An 11,325-nucleotide genomic window follows, 5' to 3' on the forward strand; every position below is an offset into this window, starting at 1 on the left:
TGGTGTGTTTGCCGGCAGAAAACTGTAAATGATCGGTGAACCAAAAATAAATAGTCAAATTTGTCTGTTGTATCGTCCACTCAAGTTAGTCGCGTTTAATGGCATTTCCATTAACTTTGGAGACCAGACGCCTCTTGCGGTTCTTTTGTTTGAGTTCCAGCGGGTGAAACTGACGCACCCCAAAAGGCGTCTTGCACGCGCCGCGATTGGTCTAGCCCCGTGGCACTTCACGTTTGGAGCCACAAACACACGAAATAAGTCATTCGCGCGTGCCATCTTGCTCGGCGTTGCTCCAGGCAAAAATTGCGCACATTTTTTGCACTGCAGGAAGTCATCAGTGGCGCCCAACGGTCCGCTTGGGTGGATATTTCGAAGCTAGATTAAAACTCCATCAAAAATTTGGATTTCTTTCTTGAAATCAACTCTACAGGGCCTATAGTTAATCTACGGTAACTGAATTTCAGCTCATAATTTCCTTACGCTGCAAAACTAAATTCCTTTCGTTTTCGTTAGAAACTGCAAAATAAGGTCAACTAGCCATTGAACAACATTTCGTAAAGTCAGTTCGGGAAAGTGAAGATGACATCTCCTAAAACTTTCTGCAACTTAGACTTTCTGAGCCATATTAACAAAACGACTGAACATAACTTACACAAATATGTCTTTAAAAGGCCACAAAACGATCTGAGAACACAAGAGACAAATGATTTGAAGTATTTTGCTTGAATGTTCTCGTTGGGTGCCTCTGAGTTATGCATTGTAGGAGTATCCGTTAATTATGGTTAGTTACAAGCAATCATAGTTCAGAGGATCCCAATGTTTCGTTTCTGAAATACCTGCTCGGATGGCGTTCGCCTTAATTGTTCTACACAAGCAAATTTTCCAATCAAGTTTTTCTTGATTGAAAGTCGAGTGAAAGTCGACTCATGCAACTAAACGGGCACACCAGTTTCTTGAATAAGGAGACATAAAAAAAAAACTTTCAGTGAGGAAAACGCATCAGTATATGCACATCAAACAGACATTAAGTACAAAACTTAAGTGCATAAATTACAGTTCGTACTGACGATGAGTATCAGTCAGCCTCTCCGATTTCCGGTCTTGGAGGCTCCCAGTGCTATGGACCTTGCCATCCCGTGCAGACGTGTGGTATGCCAAATACAACCCCGTGATTTACGGATACTGTTGCGACCAGAAAAAGTGTCCATGTCACGTAGTAGGGGCCAAAAACGAAGGGGCCAGGAACAAAGGTGTCCGCAAAGCGGGGTTCGACTGTCACCTGGCTGGCTAGACTTGTCAGTCACTTGTGGACAAGTCTAAAGCTGCGGCTAAACATTCTTACAAAAATATACATTGTTGTAAAACATTTGTTGGTTCAACAATGTTGGAACGTTTAGCACCCCATGTTTGACTATGTTTGATCAACTGACATATTCATTATTGTTGGATGAAGATTACAGTGCTCAGTGTCAACTGACGTTTCAGTAGCTAGCCCCGCATCCAACAGTGTTATCAAACAAATGTTGGACAACAATGTTGGAACGTGTTTAAATCTGCTCAAGAGCTCGAGGTGAACTCTGTCAGCGCGTGAGAGCGATCGAGTAATGATATAAAAGTCTATAATCCGAAACTATCAGTATAAAGGTCATCTAACTCTTTCTCAGCACGGACAACAGGCCTCTTTTAATCAATTACAACACGTTTATCAAACGTTAAAACAAAAGTGACAAAACACTGTACAAGTTTCCAAACTGTTGTTGAGCGGAATGTTCTACAAGATTTACAGAAAGTAGCCGGGACTGAATAGCTCCGCATTTGTCACCAACAGTTTGACAATAAGTTTGCCAACTGCCGTGTTGTTGTTGTTGGTTCACACTCACCAACTCGTATTTGCCAACTGAACTTTGCAAACTTTGCGTGTAGTGTGACAAGCTGTAGCAGCCAAAACCAACATACTTCAGGACTAATATTGGGAAAACAACGTTCTCAGCTCTAGCAGTTGACCATTGGCAAAAACTACCACAAGCCGATATCAAAGATCTCAGACTTTCTACTTTCCAAAGAAAAGTTAAACAGTATTTACTATCCAAGCAAATTTAACGTCTAATCCAGTCGAATTCTTCTATATGTACAGTGTGTGTGTCGTGTGTGTGCTGAGCACGTATGGAATAGATGTCTACATTTAAAATGTAACTAAACAAGACTAGTGTCTAACTGAACACTATATGGTTTATTTAAGCACTTGGCATTTCCACCTTAGATATTTATATTTAGTTAGTCTTATTAATACCTATAAAACTTTAAATCAACCAAATATACATATATAATATTAATATCATGTTTTAAGGAAATGTGAAATAAAGTATTGTATTGTATTGTATTCCTGAAGTAGGAGATGTCAACAGAAACGCTGCAAAACTGTGAGGTCCACATGAACTGTCTATAAATTTGTTTATTTTTTTTCCATACATTAGTTGCCGTAATTCAATTTTCATGGACAGAGGGTGTACAGGATATTTCACTTTGAAAATATCTTAAACCTCCCTAATGTTGATATATTTCAGTCTTTTTTTATTATTTTTCTTGTAATCGAGCGGTTTTTACACGAGCTCTTCACTGCCAAGGAGCAAGACTTTTAAGAAGTGAAAATCCCGGCCAGGTGTAAATGTGATGTTTGTTAACTAGCAAGCAAGCAAATCAGCTTGTAGGTACGCAGCATCTTCCTCATGTGAGACTTAATTTGTTTTCATTATCGGCAAACATAGCAATATGGCTCGTCAGGACCGAAATCGGGTAAGTTATTTTTATAGATGAGAAATAACATCGGGTCTAAAATGGGGCCCTGAGATACCCGGGGAGCTGACAGGCAGAGGATCAGAGGTTTCACCCAGCACTGTTACACGCTGGTAGCGACCCATCAGGTAAGAGCTAAACCACTGCAAGAGGCTGCTTCTAAATCCCAACTCGTAAGACCCCCATACGTAAGAAAACTAACCCAAAACTTAAGAATCATTAACACCCAAACATAAGAAAACTAACCCCCAAACGTAAGACTTACAAACCTACAAACGTAACAAAAATAACCCCCAAACATAAGAATCACTAACGCCAAAACTTAGGAAAAACAACGCCCAAGAGTAAGAATTACTAACAACCATACGTAAGAAAACTAAACCCCAAACGTAAGAATGACTAACCTCCACACGTAAAAAAACTAACTCATAAACGTAAGAATTACTAGAAAACTAACCCCCAAACGTAACAATTACTAACACCCAAACGTAAGAAAACTAACCTTTAAACGTAAAAAGCACTAACCCCTAAACGTGAGAAAACTAACTCACAAAACGTAAGAAAACTAACTTTTAAACGTAAGAAACACTAACCCCCAAACGTAAGAAAAAAAACCCAAAACTTAAGAATCACTAACACCCAAAAATGATAAAAGTAACCCCCAAACGTAGGAATTATAAACCTACAAACGTAAGAAAACTAACCCCTAAACATAAGAATCACTAACACCCAAACTTAAGAAAACGAACCCCCAAAAGTAACAATTACTAACCCCCATACGTAAGAAAACTAACCCCCAAACGTAAGAGTCACTCACCCCAAAACGTAAGAAAACTAACTCCCAAACGTAAGAATCACTAACCCCCTAATGTAAGAAAACTAACCCCCAAACGTAAGAATTACTAACCCCTATACGTAAGTATTATTAACCCCCAAAAGTAAGAAAACTAACCCCCAAACGTAAGAATTACTAATCCCCAAACGTAAGAATTACTAACCCCCAAACGTAAGAAAACTAACCCCCAAACGTAAGAATTACTAACCCCTAAACGTAAGAAAACTAACCCCCAAACGTAAGAATCACTAACCCCTAAACGTAAGAAAACAAATCCCACAAACGTAAGAATCATAAACTCCAAACGTAAGAATCACTAACCCCCAAACGTAAGAATTACTAACCCTCAAAAGTAGGAAAACTAACACCCAAACGTAAGAATTACTAACCCCTAAATAGAAGAAAACTAACAACTAAACGTAAAAATCACTAACCCTTAAACGTAAGTAAACTAACCCCCAAACGTAAGAATTACTAATCCCCAAACGTAAGAAAACTAACCCCCAAAAGCGGTAAGAATCACTAAACCCCAAACGTAAGAAAACTAACCCAAAACTTAAGAATCACTAACACCCTAACGTAAAACTTACAAACCTACAAACGTAAAAAAACTAACCCCCAAACGTAACAATCACTAACACCCAAACTTAAGAAAACCAACCCCCAAAAGTAAAAATTACTAACCTCCGTACGTAAGAAAACTAACCCCTAAACGTTAGAATTACTAACCTCAAAACGTAAGAAAACTAACCCACAAACGTAAGAATCACTAACCCCAAAACGTAAACAAACTAACTCCCAAACGTAAATTACTAACAACCAAACGTGAGAAAACTAACTCTTAAACGAAAGAATCACTAACCCCCAAACGTAAGAAAACTAACCCTCAAACATAAGAATTACTAACCCCCAAACGAAACAAGACTAACCAATAAACTTAAAAATCACAAACACCCAAACATAAGAAAACTAAACCCCAAACGTAAAAATTACTAACCTCCATACGTAAGAAAACTAACCCCAAAACGAAAGAATGACTAACCTCCAAACGTAAGAAAACTAACCCCTAAAGTTAGGAATTACTAACCCCCAAACGTAAAAATCACTAATCCCCAAAAGTAAGAAAAATAACCCCCAAACATAAGAAAACTAACCATTAAACGTAAGAATTACTAACCTCCAAACGTAAGAAAACAGACCGCCAAACGTAAGAATTACTAACCCCCAAACGTAAGAAAACTAACCCTCCAACGAAAGAAGCACTAACCCCCAAACGTGATAAAACTAATGCCAAAGCGTAAAAATTACTAACCCCCAAACGTAGGAAAACTAACCCCCAAACGTAAAAACACTAACCCCCAAACGTAAGAATTTCTAATCATAAAACGTAAGAATTACTAACCCTTAAATGTAAGAATCACTAACCCCTAAAAGTAAGAATTACTCTAAACCCCCAAACGTAACAATTACTAACCCCCAATCGTAAGAAAACTAACTCAAAACATAAGAATCACTAACCCACAAACATAAGATTTACAAACCTTCAAACGTAAGAAAACATACCCCCAAACGTAAGAATCACTAACAACCAAACGTAAGAAAACTAACCCCCAAACATAAGAATTACTAACCCCCAAACGTAAAAAAACTACCCCCCACCCAAATGTAAAATTTACTAACCCCCAAAGGTAACAAAAGTAACCCCCAAACGTAAGACACAATAACCCCCGAACGTAAGAATTACTAACCCCCAAACGTAAGAATCACTAACCCCCAAACGTAAGAAAACTACCCCCCCCCCCCCCAATGTAAAATTTATTAACCCCCAAAGGTAAGAATTACTAACCCGAAAAAGGTAAGAAAACTAAACCCCAAACGTATAAACCCGTAGTCCCCAAACGTAAGAAAACTAACGTTTAAACGTAAGAATTAATAAACCCCAAAGACAAGAAAACTTAGCCCCAAACGTAACAATACCTAACCCTAAAACCTAAGAAAACTAACCACTCAACGTAAGAATTACTAACCCTTAAACGTAACAAAATTAACCCCCAAACTGACAACACAACGGAAGAATTACTAACCCCAAAACGTAAGAAAACTAACCCCCAAACGTAAAAGTCACTAACACTTAAACATAAGAAAACTAACCCCGAAACATAAGAGTCACTAACCCCCAAACGTAAGAATCACTAACCCCCAAACGTATCAATTACTAACCCCTAAACGTAAGAAAACTAACTTAAAACGTAAGAATCACTAACCCCAAACGTAAGAAAACTAACCCCCAAACATAAGAACACTAACCCCCAAACGTAAGAAAACTAACCCCCAAACGTACGATTTACTAACACCCAAACGTAAGAAAACTAACCCACAAACGTAAGAATCAATAACCCCCAAACGTATCAATTACTAACCCCTAAACGAAAGAAAACTAACGTAAAACGTAAGAATCACTAACCCCAAACGTAAGAAAACTAACCCCCAAACATAAGAACACTAACCCCCAAACGTAAGAATACTAACCGCCAAACGTAAGATTTACTAACACCCAAACGTAAGAAAACTAACCCACAAACGTAAGAATCAATAACCCCCAAACGTATCAATTACTAACCCCTAAACGTAAGAAAACTAACTTAAAACGTAAGAATCACTAACCCCAAACGTAAGAAAACTAACCCCCAAACATAAGAACACTAACCCCCAAACGTAAGAAAACTAACCCCCAAACGTAAGATTTCCTAACACCCAAACGTAAGAAAACTAACCCCCAAACGTAAAATTTACTAACACCCAAACGTAAGAAAACTAACCCACAAACGTAAGAATCAATAACCCCCAAACGTATCAATTACTAACCCCTAAACGTAAGAAAACTAACTTAAAACGTAAGAATCACTAACCCCAAACGTAAGAAAACTAACCCCCAAACATAAGAACACTAACCCCCAAACGTAAGAAAACTAACCCCCAAACGTAAGATTTACTAACACCCAAACGTAAGAAAACTAACCCACAAACGTAAGAATCAATAACCCCCAAACGTAAGAAAACTAACCCCCAAACGTAAGAATTACTAACACTCAAACATTAGAAAACTAATCCCCAAACGTAAGAATCACTAACCCCCAAACGTAAGCATTACTAACCCCAAAACGTAAAAAAATTAACCCCCAAACATAAGAATTACTAACCCCTAAACGTAAGAAAACTGACCCCGAAGCCTAAGAATCACTACTACCCAAACGCAAGAAAACTAACCCTTAAACGAGAGAATTACTAACCCCAAAACGTAAAAAAAACTAACCACCAAAGGTAAGACTTACAAACCTTTAAACGTAAGAAAACTAACCCCTAAACATAAGAAAACAAACCCCCCAAACGTAAGAATCACTAACCCCCAAAAGTAAGAATTACTAATCCCCAAACGTAAGAATCACTAAGCATCATACGTAAAAAAACTAAACCCCAAACGTAAGAATTAGTAAACCCCAAACGAAAGAAAACTAACCCACAAAAAAGGTAAAAATTTATAACCTCCACCTGTAAGAAAACTAACCCCCAAACGTAAGAATTACTAGCCCCCAAACGTAAGAAAACTAACCCCCAAACGTAAAAATCACTAACCAAATAACGTAAAAAAACTAACCCCAAAACTTAAGAATTACTTACCCCCAAACGTAGGAAAACTAACCCCCAAACTTAAGAAAACTAACCAAAAACGTAAGAATTACTAGCCCCCAAACGTACCAAAACTAACCCCCAAACGTAAGAATAACTAACACCCAAACACAAGAAAACTAACCCCCAAACGTAAGAATTACTAACCCCTAAACGTAAGAAAACTAACCCCCAAAGGAAAGAATCACTAATCCCCAAACGTAAGAAAACTAACCCCCAAACGTAAGACTTACACACCCTCAAACGCAAGAAAACTAACCTTCAAACGTAAGAATCAGTAACACCCGAACGTAAGAAAACTAACCCTCAAACGTAAGAATTGTTTACCCCTAAACCTTGGAAAACTAACCCCCAATTGTAAAAATCACTAACCCCCAAACGTAAGAATAACTAACCCCCAAACGTACGAATTACTAACCCTTAACCATAAGAAAACTAACCACCAAACGTAAGAACTACTAACAACCAAACGTGAGAACTACTAACCCCAAAACATAAGAATCACTAACCCCCAAACGTAAGAATTACTAACCCTAAAACGTAAGAAAACTAACTCCCAAACGTAAGAATTACTAACCCCCAAACATAAGAATCAGAAAAGCAACTCAAAATGTAAGAATCAGTAACCCCCAAACGTAAAAAAAAACTAACCCCCAAACGTGAGAATAACAAACCCTCCAACGTAAGAAAATTAACCTTTAAACGTAAGATTTACTAACCCCCAAACGTAAGAAAACAAAGTTTTAAACGTAAGAGCCACTAACTCCCAAACGTTAAAAAACCAACCTCCAAACGTAGGAAAACTAACCCCTTAAACAAAAGAATCACTAGTCCCAAAACGTAAGAATTACTAATCAGAAAACGTAAGGAGTATTAACCCTCAAAGTAAGAAAACTAACCCCCAAACGTAGGAATCACTACTTCCCAAACGTAAGAATTACTAGCCGTCAAACGTGAGAAAACTAACCCCCAAACGTAAGAAAACTAACCCCTAAACGTAAGAAAACTAACCCCCAAACGTAAGAAAACTAACTCCCAAACGTAAGAAAACTAACCCCCAAACGTAAGAAAACTAACCCCCAAACGTAAGAAAACTAACTCCCAAACGTAAGAAAACTAACTCCCAAACGTAAGAAAACTAACCCCCAAACGTAAGAAAACTAACTCCCAAACGTAAGAAAACTAACTCCCAAACGTAAGAAAACTAACTCCCAAACGTAAGAAAACTAACCCCCAAACGTAAGAAAACTAACTCCCAAACGTAAGAAAACTAACTCCCAATCGTAAGAAAACCAACCCCTAAACGTAGAATTACAAACCTCAAAACGTAGGAAAACTAACCCCTGAACAAAAGAATCACTAATCCCAAAACGTAAAAATTACTAATCCCCAAACGTAACGAGTACTAACTCTAGAACGTAAGAAAACTAACCCCCAAACTTAAGAATTACTAACCCCCAAACGTAAGAAAAATAACCCCCAAATGTAAGCATCTTTCACCCCCAAACGTAACAGTTACTAATCCCCAAACGTAACAAAACTAATCCAAAACTTAAGAATCATTAACACCCAAACGTAAGAAAAGTAAACCTGACGCGTAAGACTTACAAACATTCAAACATAAGAAAACTAACCCTTAAAAGTAAGAATCATTAACCCCCAAACGTACCAATTACTAACCCCCAATCGTAAGAAAACTAACTCAAAACATAAGAATCACTAACCCCCAAACGTAAGATTTACAAACTTTCAAACGTAAGAAAACATACCCCCAAATGTAAGAATCACTAACAACCAAACGCAAAAAACACTAACTCCTAAACGTAAGAAAACTATCCCAAAACGTAAGAATCACTAACCCCCAAACGTAAAAAAACTACCCCCCCAATGTAAAATTTATTAACCCCCAAAGGTAAGAAAAGTAACCCCCAAACGTAAGAAACAATAACCCCCAAACGTAAAAAAACTAACCCCCAAACGTAAGAAAACTAACCCCCAAAAGTAAGAATTACTAATCCCCAAACGTAAGAATCACTAAGCATCATACGTAAGAAAACTAAACCCCAAATGTAAGAATTAATAAACCCCAAACGTAAGAAAACTAACCCACAAACGTAAGAATCACTAACCCCCAACTGTAAGAAAACAAACCCCCAAACGTAAGAATTACTAGCCCCCAAACGTAAGAAAACTAACCCCCAAACGTAAAAATCACTAACCAAAAATTGTAAAAAAACTAACCCCAAAACTTAAGAATTACTTACCCCCAAACGTAGGAAAACTAACCCCCAAACTTAAGAAAACTAACCCAAAACGTAAGAATTACTAGCCCCCAAACATACCAAAACTAACCCCCAAACGTAAGAATAACTAACACCCAAACACAAGAAAACTAACCCCCAAACGTAAGAAAACTAACCCCCAAAGGAAAGAATCACTAATCCCCAAACGTAAGAAAACTAACCCCCAAACGTAAGACTTACGCACCCTCAAACGTAAGAAAACTAACCTTCAAACATAAGAATCAGTAACACCCGAACGTAAGAAAACTACCCCTCAAACGTAAGAATTGTTTACCCCTAAACCTTGGAAAACTAACCCCCAATTGTAAGAATCATTAACCCCCAAACGTAAAAAAAACAAACCCCCAAACGTAAGAATAACTAACCCCCAAACGTACGAATTACTAACCCTTAACCATAAGAAAACTAACCAGCAAACGTAACAACTACTAAGCCCCAAACGTAAGAACTACTAACCCCAGAATCACTAACCTCCAAACGTAAGAATCACTAACCCCCAAACGTAAGAACTACTAACCCCAGAATCACTTACCTCCAAACGTAAGAACCACTAACTCCCAATCGAAAGAAAACCAACCCCCAAACGTAAGAATTACAAACCTCCAAACGTAGGAAAACTAACCCCTTAAACAAAAGAATCACTAATCCCAAAACGTAAGAATTACTAATCCTCAAACGTAAGGAGTACTAACCCTCAAACGTAAGAAAACTAACCCCCAAACGTAGGAATCACTAACACTTAAACGTAAGAAAACTAACCTCCAAACGTAAGAACTACTAACCCCAAAACATAAGAATCCCTAACCCCCAAACGTAAGAATCACTAACCTCCAAACGTAAGAATTACTAACCCTAAAACGTAAGAAAACTAACCCCCAAACGTAAGAATTACTAACCCCCAAACATAAGAATCAGAAAACTAACTCAAAACCTAAGAATCAGTAACCCCCAAACGTAAAAAAAAAGTAACCCCCAAACGTGAGAATAACAAACCCTCAAACGTAAGAAAACTAACCTTTAAACGTAAGAATTACTAACCCCCAAACGTAAGAAAACAAAGTTTTAAACGTAAGAAGCACTAACTCCAGATCGTAAGAAAACCAACCCCCAAACGTAAGAATTACAAACCTCCAAACGCAGGAAAACTAACCCCTTTAACAAAAGAAACACTAATCCCCAAGCGTAAGAATTACTAATCCCAAGACATAAGGAGTTCTAACCCTCAAACGTAAGAAAACTAACCCCCAAACGTAGGAATCACTACTCCCCAAACGTAAGAATTACTAGCCGTCAAACGTAAGAAAACTAACCCCCAAACGTAAGAATTACTAACCCCCAAAAGTAAGAAAACTAACCCCTAAACGTAGAATTACTAACACTTGAACTTAAGAAAACTAACCTCCAAACATAAGAACTACTAACCCCCATACGCAAGAAAACTAACCCCCAAACGTGAAAATGACTAACCTCCAAACGTAAGAAAACTAACCCCTAAAAGTAAGAATTACTAAAACTTAAACGTGAGAAAACTAACCCCCAAACGCAAGAATCACTAACTCCAAAACGTAAGAATTACTAACCCCCAACATAAGAAAACTAACTCCCAAACGTAAGAATCATCAACCCGCAAACGTAAGAAAACTAACCCCAAGACGTAAGAATTACTAACCTCTATACGTAAGAAAACTAACCCCCGAACGTAAGAAT

This window comes from Pavona decussata, unplaced genomic scaffold, assembly GCF_977016875.1.
Source record: "Pavona decussata unplaced genomic scaffold, jaPavDecu1.1 SCAFFOLD_210, whole genome shotgun sequence".
In the NCBI taxonomy this organism is placed as follows: Eukaryota; Metazoa; Cnidaria; class Anthozoa; order Scleractinia; family Agariciidae; genus Pavona; species Pavona decussata.